The 16,202-nt window shown below is 42.6% G+C and overlaps 1 pseudogene; it reads left to right on the top strand.

Moving 5' to 3' along the window:
- LOC139409707 (26S proteasome non-ATPase regulatory subunit 1-like) overlaps positions 1-16,202 on the top strand; it is a 114,169-nt pseudogene that overhangs the window by 60,111 nt on the left and 37,856 nt on the right.

The raw sequence follows: 16,202 nt of genomic DNA, 5'->3' as shown, positions 1-16,202 counted from the left end.
CCATGAGCTGTAACCGAAAAACAACTGGCATTTTAAACGTTTGAGGTGAGGGAGAAAGTGTGGTGGAACAAGTATTGTTAGCATTGTTAAGTATCTTGCTAGCTGGATTGAATTATCCGTTTGCTAGACAGAGAAATGTTGAGCAACGTTAGGCAATTTAACTGATCAAATAATTGAGTTGAAAATTAAAATGAGCTGGTAATAAAGTCCAACAGCAACATCAGATGAGCTAACTTTAGTAACCTAACCAATTCTCTATAGTATTAACTGGTAACATTATATTACTTATATTATATTACTGCCTTTCCTCAAGTTATAACACGTTAGTTGCTTACTGGACCATGGCAATCTGTGTGAAATGTTAACTAGTTAACGAGCTATCTGTGAACTCATCTTTTTCCTCTACAGTATTAGGCTAGACACTACATTTTTAACAATGCTTTTTTCTGATAAAAAATGTGCATCCACCGTGGAGCCCAGTTTTATAATATTACTATATGTCCCAGCTGCCTGCCATAGTTTTGAAGTAATCACAAAAACACAGGCCTTATTTTAGGGAATTTTCCACCCTGCCAGCTCCTATTAGCTCTATTGAGCACCGTGGCACTAACTCGCCTTCCGAACGTTTGATTCCCAGTTTATTGTCCCCAATTTCGTGGTATCCAATTGTTGTAGTAGCTACTATCTTGTCTCATCGCTACAACTCCCTCGGGAGAGACGAAGGTTGAAAGTCAATGCGTCCTCCGATACACAACCCAACCAAGCCGCACTGCTTCTTAACACAGCGCGCATCCAACCCGGAAGCCAGCCGCACCAATGTGTCGGAGGAAACATTGGTGCACCTGGCGACCTTGGTTAGCGCGCACTGCGCCCGCCACAGGAGTCGCTGGTGCGCGATGAGACAAGGACATCCCTACCGACCAAGCCCTTCCTAACCCGGACGACGCTAGGCCAATTGTGCGTCGCCCCACGGACCTCCCGGTCGCGGCGCGAACCCAGGGACTCTAATGGCACAGCTGGCGCTGCAGTACAGCGCCCTTAACCACTGCGCCACCCGGGAGGCCTGGATACCATTTTAAACATGACAATCTCCTCTTTCAAATTATGTAAGGCTGGGCAGTGTGTTCCGTTGTCATCAAACGCTAGCCCCGAAATACCTTTTGCCCTTGGAACGCTGAGTTCCCGCGGTTGTTTTCCTATGGAGAGGCATGCTAGTGTATTTCGTGAAATATCTCGCGATGTGTATATTTAGCTGTTTTTCAAGTCGGACACCATTTTAATCATGATAATCTCCTCTTTCTAATCATGTAAGGCTGGGCAGAGTATCTCGTCGTTAAACGCTAAACCAGAAATAGTCAGAAGTTGCCATTTTATTCCTACTTCCTCATTATGCAGACATAATCACACTTGGCACCATTGAGGTGCGGATGTTTACTTTCTACACAAGTTATTTTTCAGTTTCGTCCTAAGAACAGATTGTAGTGGTAATATAAAAAGGGATAAAAAAAATGTTTGTGCCATTTAGGCGAAATGGAGTTCTAAGCGTCGCTCCAGTCAAAACGGGCTCTGCAAGCTTTTGATTCCATGAATTTGCTTTGGGCTCGCGCTAGTGTTACGTTTTGCCAACGTTCTTTTGCCATTTTCAGCCTTGGGTGAATATTGACTCGTTCTATTTTCCAGCCTAACAGTATGTGGTTATTTTTCAGAATGAGAGAATTAGGTGAAAATTAGGTATTGCTTGTTAAACAGTTAAGTGTAGCTGGAGCCGGGCCTGGCTTAAGCTGGATGCCACTATAGAGGTGAAAGGAACACCACACACTTTCCCTCTTTCTCAATACATTGGATAAAGAGGGGTATCCCAGGTGTGCTCTGCCTGAAAGAGATCAATTATGCCAACAAATGGTATCATGCTCTGCTGGCACATTGTAGAACAGATGTCCACAGCAGGCAGAAAGTGTACAATGTAATAGTGTAGCCCAAAGATATTGCTTTTGTTGTGTTGAACTTGACAGTAACACTTGTGTGAGTGGGAATTATTACATTTTTTTACTCAGTGAATGATATTTTTGCACACATCGATGTCTACTATAGTGGCCACTATAATAGAGCAAAAATAGAATGCCTATTTGTTTCATTCTATTTCTACTTGAGATGGGGTTTTTTTTTTCCTCAAGTGCAATATTTAGATGTGTGTGTGTGTGTGTGTGTGTGTGTGTGTGTGTGTGTGTGTGTGTGTGTGTGTGTGTGTGTGTGTGTGTGTGTGTGTGTGTGTGTGTGTGTGTGTGGTCACAAGTGTTATATTATAAAGACTGTCATGGCTAACTGCAATATTAGTGTATTGTTTTTTTTTTTCTCAAGACTTGTGTCATTTAGTAATGTCTAGGCGAAAATAACATTGGATTGCTTTCTTTACATTTTTTAGCTGAGAGTTAGGTTCACATGAACCACTTATTTTACACACAGAGACTGATCATGTAGATCATATTCTTTGTTTAATTAGTTAACCTGCATTTCCCCCTAGCAGGGATTTTTTGCATGTTTCAGTGCAACAAAAAATGTGTCACCTTTTTGGGCCCGCACCAGTTTGCCTTCTTGATTAAATTGAAAGAGTAGTGTAATAGGCCAGTCATCATATCAAATGGAGAGGAAATTGACTTTGGCTATTGGCCCAGATCATTTGAGAGAGAGAAAAAAAACGACTTATTTACTGACCGCATATTTTGCGCTGCTTTGTTGAAACTCTTCGCTCTCTCTACCTTCTGCTTTGTGTAAATATATTATGTTTATTGAAATAAGCTATAGGAATATGGGCCATTTACTCAATGTCAACCATGCACTGCCACATTACTGGAGTAATTATTTGATATTTATGTGCAATTTTGTATAAAAATATATATATTTTCTAGTTGTCCAGCAATTTATACATTTTTTACTTGCCCCGGACAAGCCTTAATGTCATGCAGTCATTACGCGACTTCTTTCAAACTGCACACAGATACATAAAAATGAGATCATTGGGCTTCATTGCCAAAATCCCGAAGTATCCCTTTATTGCTTTTGATAAGCTATTTTGATTAGTATGTTTTGTATGTTTTGTATGTTCTTCAACAAGTAGGAGGGATGCATACATTTATCTTGTAATAGACTAAGCTTTGATCAACTGTAAAATTTGTTCAAAATACTTAGATTTACTTAGATCTATCTTGCTATTGTTTGTTCTACCTCTCTCATTATTACCTTAGCCCTATCATGTTTTTAAGTTACAGTAACAACCTAAAACTTTCTGAGAGACCGTAGATCACCGTTGGCTAAAATTATTGTTTAATCATGAAGTAGCACCTTGGGAGAAAGCCAGCATGCATAAAAATTGTCATTCATATCAAATGGACAGAAAATACAAAATGGGGCTTTTATAGAGTGTCAGCTATATGGACCAGATCATCTGACATTGAGAGAAAAAAAAAATATATATATTTTCTGACTGGACATTTTACACTGCTTTGGTGAAAATCTTAGCTTTGTCTACATTCTTCTCTTGCATTTGTAAATTGTTTAACATACAGTGCCTTGCGAAAGTATTCGGCCCCCTTGAACTTTGCAACCTTTTGCCACATTTCAGGCTTCAAACATAAATATATAAAACTGTATTTTTTTGTGAAGAATCAACAACAAGTGGGACACAATCATGAAGTGGAACGACATTTATTGGATATTTCAAACTTTTTTAACAAATCAAAAACTGAAAAATTGCAAAATTATTCAGCCCCTTTACTTTCAGTGCAGCAAACTCTCTCCAGAAGTTCAGTGAGGATCTCTGAATGATCCAATGTTGACCTAAATGACTAATGATGATAAATACAATCCACCTGTGTGTAATCAAGTCTCCGTATAAATGCACCTGCACTGTGATAGTCTCAGAGGTCCGTTAAAAGCGCAGAGAGCATCATGAAGAACAAGGAACACACCAGGCAGGTCCAAGATACTGTTGTGAAGAAGTTTAAAGCCGGATTTGGTTACAAAAAGATTTCCCAAGCTTTAAACATCCCAAGGAGCACTGTGCAAGCGATAATATTGAAATGGAAGGAGTATCAGACCACTGCAAATCTACCAAGACCTGGCCGTCCCTCTAAACTTTCAGCTCATACAAGGAGAAGACTGATCAGAGATGCAGCCAAGAGGCCCATGATCACTCTGGATGAACTGCAGAGATCTACAGCTGAGGTGGGAGACTCTGTCCATAGGACAACAATCAGTCGTATATTGCACAAATCTGGCCTTTATGGAAGAGTGGCAAGAAGAAAGCCATTTCTTAAAGATATCCATAAAAAGTGTTGTTTAAAGTTTGCCACAAGCCACCTGGGAGACACACCAAACATGTGGAAGAAGGTGCTCTGGTCAGATGAAACCAAAATTGAACTTTTTGGCAACAATGCAAAACGTTATGTTTGGCGTAAAAGCAACACAGCTCATCACCCTTGGGCCAGCTTAATGGTTTGGGCCTGCTTTTCTTCAGCAGGGACAGGGAAGATGGTTAAAATTGATGGGAAGATGGATGGAGCCAAATACAGGACCATTCTGGAAGAAAACCTGATGGAGTCTGCAAAAGACCTGAGACTGGGACGGAGATTTGTCTTCCAACAAGACAATGATCCAAAACATAAAGCAAATCTACAATGGAATGGTTCAAAAATAAACATATCCAGGTGTTAGAATGGCCAAGTCAAAGTCCAGACCTGAATCCAATCGAGAATCTGTGGAAAGAACTGAAAACTGCTGTTCACAAATGCTCTCCATCCAACCTCACTGAGCTCGAGCTGTTTTGCAAGGAGGAATGGGAAAAAATGTCAGTCTCTCGATGTGCAAAACTGATAGAGACATACCCCAAGCGACTTACAGCTGTAATCGCAGCAAAAGGTGGCGCTACAAAGTATTAACTTAAGGGGGCTGAATCATTTTGCACGCCCAATTTTTCAGTTTTTGATTTGTTAAAAAAGTTTGAAATATCCAATAAATGTCATTCCACTTCATGATTGTGTCCCACTTGTTGTTGATTCTTCACAAAAAAATACATTTATGTTTGAAGCCTGAAATGTGGCAAAAGGTCGCAAAGTTCAAGGGGGCCGAATACTTTCGCAAGTCACTGTATTTATTGATATGCTATGCAGGCTGCAAAGGAATAGGCCACTTTGCATGGCCCTGCTTTGAGCTACCAGGTCATATCTCTACTGCGTGGTGCTAGTCAAGTTGAAATGGGTTATAAAGTGCATCGTCTGTCACATCACAATGTCGTCACCATCGATGATGGCTGTCAATCATCTTCGATATCCGATACTATCGTAAATATCGCTGAACCCTAGTTTGTGCACGCACCCACAGACATATCTTACACTCACGGTCAGAATGTACAGCTAACTCCTGGAGCATTCTGTTTAACTGTTTATGAATGGCTCTAAATGTTTAGTTATTTATCTGCAGTAGCAAAGCGAAAGGCACATTCAACCTCAAGCCATTGCATTGCCACAATGGTCGTAAACCTTACATTTAGAAAGCATTGGATCATTGGCAAGTTCTTATTTTACCACACTCTCATTCATATTTTGTAAACATTAGCTTGATGGATGAGAATTGTGGCATTGACAATTTTGGCACTGGCAGGAATGTTTTGTTTTGCCATACAATAGACTTTACAGGCTACCTGACGACCCTATCCACAAAGCCTGTGTTTGGCTTCACAGGTCTCGCTCTACTCTCTACAAGTTGCGGTTGATCCAAGAATAGATTAGTGGTAGTCATATATGTACCAGAGTAGCATCTCATATCCCTGCTGGCGAAATTGAAAGGCAATCCAGATCTTCTAGAGATTTGCCATTTGTGATCAATGAAAGCCCTGGTTGGCCAGTTGAGATGAGATACTAAATCCAAACAGGCCAGTTGACATTAGGCCGCCGGAATTCACCACTGCATTAATGGTGAAGACTGAATTAATGTCCCTGGGAGGTTTATCGATTTCTGTGCATAGAACCTTCTGGGCTTTATCATTGACACTGAAACAGTGTTTCAGACCCTTTCCGAGTACCCTAAGGTGCTTCATTTAGCGTTTGATTACAGCGACCCAATTCTACTCTGATAAAAGCTGAAGTCAAATCACTCTATTTTTCCTGCTTGTGTGTAATTGTGTGTAAAATCAAGACGGCGCAACTCACAAACATCAACGCATTCTGACGGTTTTCGTGAACTACTCCTATGTTGTTTTCATAAGTCTGTTTTTATAAGTCTAATCAGGCTAAAATATGTTCTGAGTGGGAGCGCAACCATATGAATGTGTACATTGTATTCAGTGTCTGGCAACAGGGATCCATCTTTATTCCTCCTGACCTCTTCACTCCTTCACTCCAATAAGGTTTTGTTTTCTCTGAGAAGCAAAGGACCTCTTCAATTGCAGCAAAGCGTCACATTTCTGGGAGAGAGTGGCAAATGTGACATTTTGTGAGTTAGTGGCATGGGAGTCATCGACGATGATGCCTGTTTTTTGGAGAAAGCTGAGGAGTCTGTTTTATAGAGGATTGGTTTACCTCCTAGCGTTTTTTTTGAGTGAATGACGATTAATACCTGACTGATAGACTCCCAATTACCATTACAAGGAACTGAACCTTTCTGGGAAATCTGAAGACGCATGGTAATCTGATCGGTTTCACTGTTCATGCCGAGGCAATGTTGGTCTTATCAACCTCCTTTCACAGCATAGCAAGCTGTATAACACGCTCAATATGATGTGCTTACCTCATCCCATTGTCAATTATTTGCTCCTCTATGGTTTCAACCATGTCTGTGCCTGAGAGACTCCCTAATTCAAGACATTACAGGCTATATATACCGTAATACATTTCCAACACTGGTATAATAGCACACATTATACTGATTTGAGTGACTTGTACAGTTATGTCATTACTTCAGAGGAAATCCCTCTCTTTCTCAGGCAGTATTATTCCATGCCAGTTGTAATTTATTGCATTCCTTTTTTTGTGACCAAATATGATTCATTAAACATTTAATTTAGCTGACAGGTTTGGCTAACTGTCAGCAGGAATGTTCACTAAAAGATACACTGGAACACACAGTACAGCCTACAATCGACAGCACATTTGTATTTTTTTTTTAAATGTCACTTTAATTTCCCCTCACGTTATGAGTGGTTCAAGGTTGAAAGCCATCCGCAACTTTAGAAGAATTGGGAAAGCTGGAGACTGCTCGCATGTGATGGTTGGCCACCGACTGTTTTTGGCAGATCGTCGTTCATGTGTGTCCTCTAAGACCTACCTGTCTTGTCCTAGCAAGAGCCCCAGCAAGAGTCGAGTAGCCCAGATTTTCCTCTATCTGGTCCCGCTTCATTCCCCTTAGAACAGAGCCCATTAAATTCAATTCACATCTCAAGCGCCTAATTGCAAATGGCCCTTACCCTAACGGCACATTAAGTGCTACGTAAAGATGCAGTTACAAGAGGTTAGGGTCCCAAATCTACATCCCCTGGTCTCTGCCCGTACACCCCACACTGCTCTTACCTCTATATTCTCACCCCATACTCCTAAGGGTCCTAATGTCCCAACCTGAACAGGGAAGGCAGCGGGTTAGGATGGGAGGAGGATTGACCATAATCACCTTGTGTAAATTGTTTAAAGAAACCATCTTGACACAGCTGCCTGGACTTGGGAGAGTTTGTAAAAGGTTTTTGAGTCTTGGTTCAAAACGAACATGTGAGGAGGCTCCTCATAGTGAGACAGTTGGGCCCGTGGAAGCCAGGAAAATGTGATGGGGAAGAAGCCCTGGCAGTTACACGTGAAACACAAGATGGTCGAAGGTAGTGGAGTGGAAGGGTTAGCCAGAATATTCACTTCATTACCCTGGTGGTGTTAGACTTGGTGTAATATTCTGCCAAAATACACTAAGTTGGCAGTTTTCTGCAAAAATCCAATCACCTAAATGAGGGTGTCCTTTATTATTATTTAATAAAAAACATTATTTTATTAACTTTGACTGTTGGGTGGATGTTTGTGTGCTTGTTCTTTTTGTAAGACTAAAAGGGATTTTGACAAAGTGAACGAGTTAAGAGCCTGGCGTCGCCCCTGCTGTACGTCTTAGTTGACTTTGCTCAGTCCTCACTTAAGTAAGCAAAGAAATAACAATTTATACTTAGCAGAGAATTTTTGTTCTCCATTATGCGCTAGACTCATGCCATTATACTTCAAGCCATAGATTTCAATCTAGCAAAATGGTTAAGCACAATGTTTTCCCTTTCCCATGCAGCACACCCAGATAAAATGCATGAGGACTTTGAGAGGTGTCAGGCCTATAAATCACTGCCCCTATTTCACACAGCACACATGCCCCCCAAGTTCCCCCCTCCAACACCGGTTCAGGGTTAGGTTGTGACAATTCCTTATGATGTGCTGTAGCTTTAGCCACCTGTCGCCTATACAATTATTCTATAATGATATTAAAGCCTTGGACCTGGTGCCAATTGGATTAATTCTTATAGAATGACCTGCAATGTTGATAAAACCCCAGTCTCTTCAAAGATGGCTGAGACGGTTCATCATAATAATAATAATGATGATGATTGGTAATGGATTTTTATTAGGCCTATTTACATTGTTTGCAAGGCTCAAGACCGTTGCTCGGATGTTTGATGTAAATAACAATGAGCGTAACTGAATTACAATGTCTTTCTCTCTCTTTGTGTGTACAGGACCCCAGAGCAGTGCCCTAGTGTGGTGTCCCTCCTGTCAGAGAGCTACAACCCCCATGTGCGCTGCGGGGCCGCAATGGCCCTTGGCATCTGCTGTGCCGGGACAGGCAACAAGGTGAGTGCCTCTTCCACCTCATGTACTGTACATCCTTTCCCGACCTCCCTCCCTTCCCACTCTGTGAACAAACTGCACATTCTATTCTCCAGTCCAAAATCAGCCCAGAGGCTTACCTGTAGACACTTAATGCAGCTTCATGGATCTAAAATAAAGGGTCTATGAAGTATTGCGAAAGCTCCTCCTAGCCTACCACAGGGCTGTGTTGTATCCCTCCCACACACAATGAGTGTAGCAAAATAACGGACATCACCGAATACCTGAGGCTAACCGAGACCTCTGCTAGGAACATACGGAGAAGGAACTGCCAGATGTGTCATAATAGCCCGGAGGTAAAGCTGCACTTGGAGCCAAATTTGAAATTGAATACATGGAGCAGGTTGGAAAAAATGTAAATGTATTTTCAGAAGGGCTGTGGTCAACGTTCAAGGAATACATTCAATGTAAACATTACATTGGTAGTGGGGAGCTATTTTATACTTTTTTCACAGATCCATTATTTTCCCATTTGTCTTATCTTACCTTATATTTTTGGCAGCCCTAGTTTGAAGGGGAGAAATGGCAGAGCAGACCGTCATATGACCCTAAATATTTTTGCTACTTGGAATTACAGTTTAAGAGGACCAGTGCTTCTACAGTGAAAAATAAAATCTTACATCTGTGCTTTTGGGAGCAGGTTCTGAAGGTTTGCATTAAAAGAGTGTGTAGGCTACTACATGTGTGGTCTAGGGCTATAAATTGGGCAGCTAGTAGGCTAATTATGTTCTGGCCTGCCGACTAGCTACAAGCTCAGGAAAAAATTGGCTGGAGGCCAAACCTCGTTGCCAACCCTGTTGTATATTGTATTCAATCACCCCCTTCATCACATATTTTCCAAGATGGCGTAGCAGAAAGACGTGTTTGTTTTTGTCCCGTGTAAATATTAAGCTTTTTGGGGGGAGTTTTTTTTTCTTCTTATTTTTCTTATTTCAATCTCTCTTTCAATTTTCGAATTTATTTTTTTATTTTACCTTTATTTAACTAGGCAAGTCAGTTAAAAACAAATTCTTATTTTCAATGACGGCCTAGGAACAGTGGGTTAACTGCCTGTTCAGGGGCCGAACGACAGATTTGTACCGTGTCAGCTCGGGGATTTGAACTTGCAATCTTTCGGCTGCTAGTCCAACGCTCTAACCACTAGGCTACCCTGCCACCCCATTAAATATACCCTCCTCACCCAACATGGTACGGCTCTGCTATTTCTTTTATTTTACCTTTATAACTGGAACCTCGATCAGAAGCTAGCCTTCAGGAGCTAGCCAGCTAATTAGCTACTAGCTATTCAGTCATTGTTAGCCACTGCTAGCAGTCTTTAACACAGACACCAGCCGCTTTAGCCCGGATAATATCGGCCAGTCTGCACAGCGCGATATAATCCCTGAGCATATCGGACGGCTTTTCCCCCCCCACTACATCACCAGATTCCTGCCGCAAGCTCTGGACCATTATTCATTAACACGGTACGGTACACGGTACTTCATTTTGTTTATTAGTCGGCCACAGCCTCGAACTCAGGCCCTGTGTGTAGCTAACTGACCCCCCTCTGCCCATTCATCGCCATTTACCTGTTGTTGTCTTAGCTGTTTACCCATTGTTGTCTTCCAATCAATACCTGATTGCTTTATGCCCCCCTCTAATGTCAATAAGCCTTGTATACTGTTGTTTAGGGTAGCTCTCATTGTTTTGTTTTACTGCGGAGCCCCTAGTCCTGCTCTACATGCCTCGGTTAGCTCCCTTGCCCCACCCCCCACACATGTGGAGACCGCACCTAGCTTAACTGGCACTTACAAAGATGCAGCCTGTCTCATTGTCACTCAATGCCTAGGTTTACCTCCACTGTACTCACACCCTACCATGCCCTTGTCTGTGCATTATTCCATGAATCTATCCTACCATGCCCAGAAGTCTGCTCCTTTTACTCTCTGTTCCGAACGCACTAGACAACCAGTTCTTAAAGCCTTTAGCCCATACCCTTATCCTACTCCTCCTTTGTTCCTCTGGTGATGTAGAGGTTAACCCAGGTTCTGTGTGTCCCCAGGCGCTCTCATTTGTTGACTTCTGTAACTGGAAAAGCCTTGGGTTCATGCATGTTAACATCAGAAGAAGTTTGCTTTATTCACTGCTTTAGCACACTCTGCCAACCCTGATGACCTAGCCGTGTCTGAATCCAGGCTTAGGAAGGCCACCAAAAATTCTGCAATTTCCATTCCCAATTACAACATTTTCCTTCAAGATCGAACTGCTAAAGGGGGAAGAGTTGCAATCTACTGTAGCGATAGCCTGCAGAGTTCTGTCCTACTATCCAGGTCTATGCCCAAACAGTTCTAGCTACTACTTTTAAAAATCCATCTCTCCAGAAATAAGTCTCTCACTGTTGCCACTTGTTATAGACCCCCCTCAGCTCCCAGCTGTGCCCTGGATACCCTATGTGATTGCCCCCCATCTATCGTCAGAGTTTGTACTGTTAGGTGATGCTTAACACCCCGGCCGTCCTACAATCTAAGCTAGATGCCCTCAATCTCTCAAAAATTATCAAGGAACCTACCAGGTACAACCCCAAATCCATAAACATGGGCACCCTCATAGGTATCATCCTGACCAACTTGCCCTCTAAATACACCTCTGTTGTTTTCAACCAGGATCTCAGCGATCACTGCCTCATGGCCTGCGTCCGTTATGGGTCCGGGGTCAAACGACCACCCCTCATCACTGTCAAACGCTCCCTAAAACACTTCTGTGAGCAGGCCTTTCTAATCGACCTGGCCCGGGTATCCTGGAAGGATATTGAACTCATCCCGTCGGTAGAGGATGCCTGGTTGTTCTTCAAAAGTGCCTTCCTCACCATCTTAAATAAGCGCCCGCCCGCCTAGCATCACTACTCTGGACGGTTCTGACTTAGAATATGTGGACAACTATAAATACCTACGTGTTTGGCTAGACTGTAAACTCTCCTTCCAGACTCAAATTAAGCATTTCCAATCTAACGTTAAATCTAGAATCGGCTTCCTATTTCACAACAAAGCCTCCTTCACTCATGCTGCTAAACATACCCTCGTAAAACGGACTATCCTGCCGATCCTTGACTTCGGCGATGTCCTTTACAAAATAGCCTTCAACACTCTACTCAGTAAATTGGATGCAGTCTATCACAGTGCCATCCGTTTTGTCACCAAAGCCCCATATACTACCTATCATTGCAACCTGTATGCTGTCATTGGCTGGTCCTCGCTACATATTCGTCGCCAAACCCATTGGCTCCAGGTCCTCTAAGTCTTTGCTAGGTAAAGCCCCGCCGTATCTCAGCTCACTGGTCACCATGGCAACACCCACCCGTAGCCCGCGCTCCAGCAAGTATATTTCACTGGTCATCCCCAAAGCCAACACCTCCTTTGGCCGCCTTTCCTTCCAGTTCTCTGCTGGCAATGACTGGAACCAATTGCAAAAAACACTGAAGTTGGAGACTTATATCTCCCTCAATAACTTCAAGAGTCAGCTTACCGATCGCTGTACACAGGCCATCTATAAATAGCCCATTCAAACAACTACCTACCGTATCCCCATATTTGTTTTTTGTTTTTTTCTGCTCTTTTGCACACAAGTATTTCTACTTGCACATCCTCATCCTCACATCTATCACTCCAGCGTTAATTGCTAAATTGTAATTACTTTGCCTCTATTGACTTTTTTTATTGCCTTACCTCCTTACTTCGTTTGCACTCACTGTATACCGATTTTCTCTTGTGTTATTGACTGTACGTTTGTTTATCCCATGTGTAACTCTGTTTTTTTGTGTCACTGCTTTGCTTTATCTTGGCCAGGTCGCAGTTGTAAATGAGAAATTGTTCTCAACTGGCCTACCTGATTTAAATTAAGGTGAAATAAAAATAAATTTAAAAAAATTCAGATCATTAAAACATTTGTGGATAAAGTGCTAAACTTGAACTCGTGGATGTCTCGGTGAAGTGAAATTATTTTGTTGCTCACCACTGCGCTCTGAAGAAGAAACAACGATACAATGTAGCCTAACATCGCTCGCAAACTGGACTTATGTGAGATTTGTTTCACTATAGAAGCACTGGTCCTCTTTAATTTTAATTCCAGGTTCATATCAAATATTTCCAGGTGTATCGGATGGTCTCCTCTTCCTATAACAGTCACACCAAGCATAGGGTTGCTATAAGACTGAAATGGGAAAATAATATATCTGTGAAGAAACTATGAAATATTTCCCCAATAACTTCTGATGTATATATTTGCATACGTGTGTGTGTGTGTGTGTGTGTGTGTGTGTGTGTGTGTGTGTGTGTGTGTGTGTGTGTGTGTGTGTGTGTGTGTGTGTGTGTGTGTGTGTGTGTGTGTGTGTGTGTGTGTGTGTGTGTGTGTGTGTGTGTGTGTGTGTGTGTGTGTGTGTGTGTGTGTGTGTGTGTGTACACTGCTCAAAAAAATAAAGGGAACACTTAAACAACACAATGTAAATTCACTTCTGTGAAATCAAACTGTCCACTTAGGAAGCAACACCGATTGACAATAAATTTCACATGCTGTTGTGCAAATGGAATAGACAACAGGTGGAAATTATAGGCATTTAGCAAGGAGTGGTTCTGCAGGTGGAGACCACAGACCACTTCTCAGTTCCTATGCTTCTTGGCTGATGTTTTGGTCACTTTTTAATGCTGGCGGTGCTTTCACTCTAGTGGTAGCATGAGACGGAGTCTACAACCCACACAAGTGGCTCAGGTAGTGCAGCTCATCCAGGATGGCTCATCAATGCGAGCTGTGGCAAGAAGGTTTGCGGTGTCTGTCAGCGTAGTGTCCAGAGCATGGAGGCGCTACCAGGAGACAGGCCAGTACATCAGGAGACGTGGAGGAGGCCGTAGGAGGTCCGCTACCTCCGCCTTTGTGCAAGGAGGAGCACTGCCAGAGCCCTGCAAAATGACCTCCAGCAGGCCACAAATGTGCATGCGTCTGCTCAAACGGTCAGAAACAGACTCCATGAGGGTGGTATGAGGACCCGACGTCCACAGGTGGGGGTTGTGCTTACAGCCCAACACCGTGCAGGACGTTTGGCATTTGCCAGAGAACACCAAGCTTGGCAAATTCGCCAGTGGCGTCCTGTGCTCTTCACAGATGAAAGCAGGTTCACACTGAGCACGTGACAGTCTGGAGACGCCGTGGAGAACGTTCTGCCGCCTGCAACATCCTCCAGCATGTCCGGTTTGGCAGTGGGTCAGTCATGGTGTGGGGTGGCATTTCTTTGGGGGGCCTCACAGCCCTCCATGTGCTCGCCAGAGGTAGCCTGACTGCCATTAGGCACTGAGATGAGATCCTCAGACCCCTTGTGAGACCACATGCTGGTGTGGTTGGCCCTGGGTTCCTCCTAATGAAAGACAATGCTAGACCTCATGTGGCTGGAATGTGTCAGCAGTTCCTGCAAGAGGAAGCCATTGATACTATGCACTGGCCCGCCCGTTCCCCAGACCTGAATCCAATTGAGCACATCTGGGACATCATGTCTCGCTCCATCCACCAATGCCACGTTGCACCACAGACTGTCCAGGAGTTGGCGGATGCTTTAGTCCAGGTCTGGGAGAAGATCCCTCAAAAGACCATCCGCCACCTCATCAGGAGCATGCCCAGGCGTTGTAGGGAGGTGATACAGGCACGTGGAGGCCACACACACTACTGAGCCTCATTTTGACTTGTTTTAAGGACATTACATCAAAGTTGAAACAGCCTGTAGTGTGGTTTTCCACTTTAATTTTGAGTGTGACTCCAAATCCAGACCTCCATGGGTTGATAAATTTGCTCACCGTTCTTGTGATCATTTTGACCCCACGGGGTGAGATCTTGCGTGGAGCCCCAGATCGAGGGAGATTATCAGTGGTCTTGTATGTCTTCCATTTGCTAATAATTGCTCCCACAGTTGATTTCTTCAAACCAAGCTGCTTACCTATTGCAGATTCAGTCTTCCCAGCCTGGTGCAGGTCTACAATTTTGTTTCTGGTGTCCTTTGACAGCTCTTTGGTCTTGGCCATAGTGGAGTTTGGAGTGTGACTGTTTGAGGTTGTGGACAGGTGTCTTTTATACTGATAATAAGTTCAAATAGGTGCCATTAATACAGGTAACGAGTGGAGGTCAGAGGAGCCTCTTAAAGAAGAATTTACTGGTCTGTGAGAGCCAGAAATCTTGCTTGTTTGTAGGTGACCAAATACTTATTTTCCACCATAATTTGCATATAAATTCATTAAAAATCCTACAATGTGATTTTCTGGATTTTTTTTCTAATTTTGTCTGTCATAGTTGAAGTGTACCTATGATGAACATTACAGGCCTCATCTTTTTAAGTGGGAGATCTTGCACACTTGGTGTCTGACTAAATACTTTTTTGCCCACTGTGTGTGTGTGTGTATATATATATATATATATATATATATATATATATATATATATATATATATATATATATATGTATGTATGTATGTGTATGTGTATGTGTATGTGTGTGTGTGTATTACATGAATAGTGACCACATCCCTTCCCGAAAATACATTTAAATGTTGTTTTAATGTGATTTTTTTTAAATTTTCCAACCTGCTCCATGTATTCGATGTATTCCATTTCAAATTTGATCCTCCTTGATGTTTCTACAACTTGATTGGAGTCCACCTGTGGTCATTTTGGAAAGGCACTAACCTGTCTATATAAGGTCCCATAGTTGACAGTGCATGTCAGAGCAAAACCCAAGCCATGAGGTCAAAGGAATTGTCCATAGAACTCCACCATCCCTACGCTGCCAAAAGTGCTTCAACTAAGTACTGAGTTATGTACAGTGCCTTGCGAAAGTATTTGGCCCCTTTGAACTTTGCGACCTTTTGCCACATTTCAGGCTTCAAACATAAAGATATAAAACTGTATTTTTTTGTGAAGAATCAACAACAAGTGGGACACAATCATGAAGTGGAACGACATTTATTGGATATTTCAAACTTTTTTAACAAATCAAAAACTGAAAAATTGGGCGTGCAAAATTATTCAGCCCCCTTAAGTTAATACTTTGTAGCGCCACCTTTTGCTGCGATTACAGCTGTAAGTCGCTTGGGGTATGTCTCTATCAGTTTTGCACATCGAGAGACTGACATTTTTTCCCATTCCTCCTTGCAAAACAGCTCGAGCTCAGTGAGGTTGGATGGAGAGCATTTGTGAACAGCAGTTTTCAGTTCTTTCCACAGATTCTCGATTGGATTCAGGTCTGGACTTTGACTTGGCCATTCTAACACCTGGATATGTTTATTTTTGAACCATTCC

This window comes from Oncorhynchus clarkii, chromosome 5, assembly GCF_045791955.1.
Source record: "Oncorhynchus clarkii lewisi isolate Uvic-CL-2024 chromosome 5, UVic_Ocla_1.0, whole genome shotgun sequence".
Lineage (NCBI taxonomy): Eukaryota > Metazoa > Chordata > Actinopteri > Salmoniformes > Salmonidae > Oncorhynchus > Oncorhynchus clarkii.
Note: the sequence above shows the minus strand (reverse complement) of the source record. Positions and strands in the feature narration are given on the sequence as shown.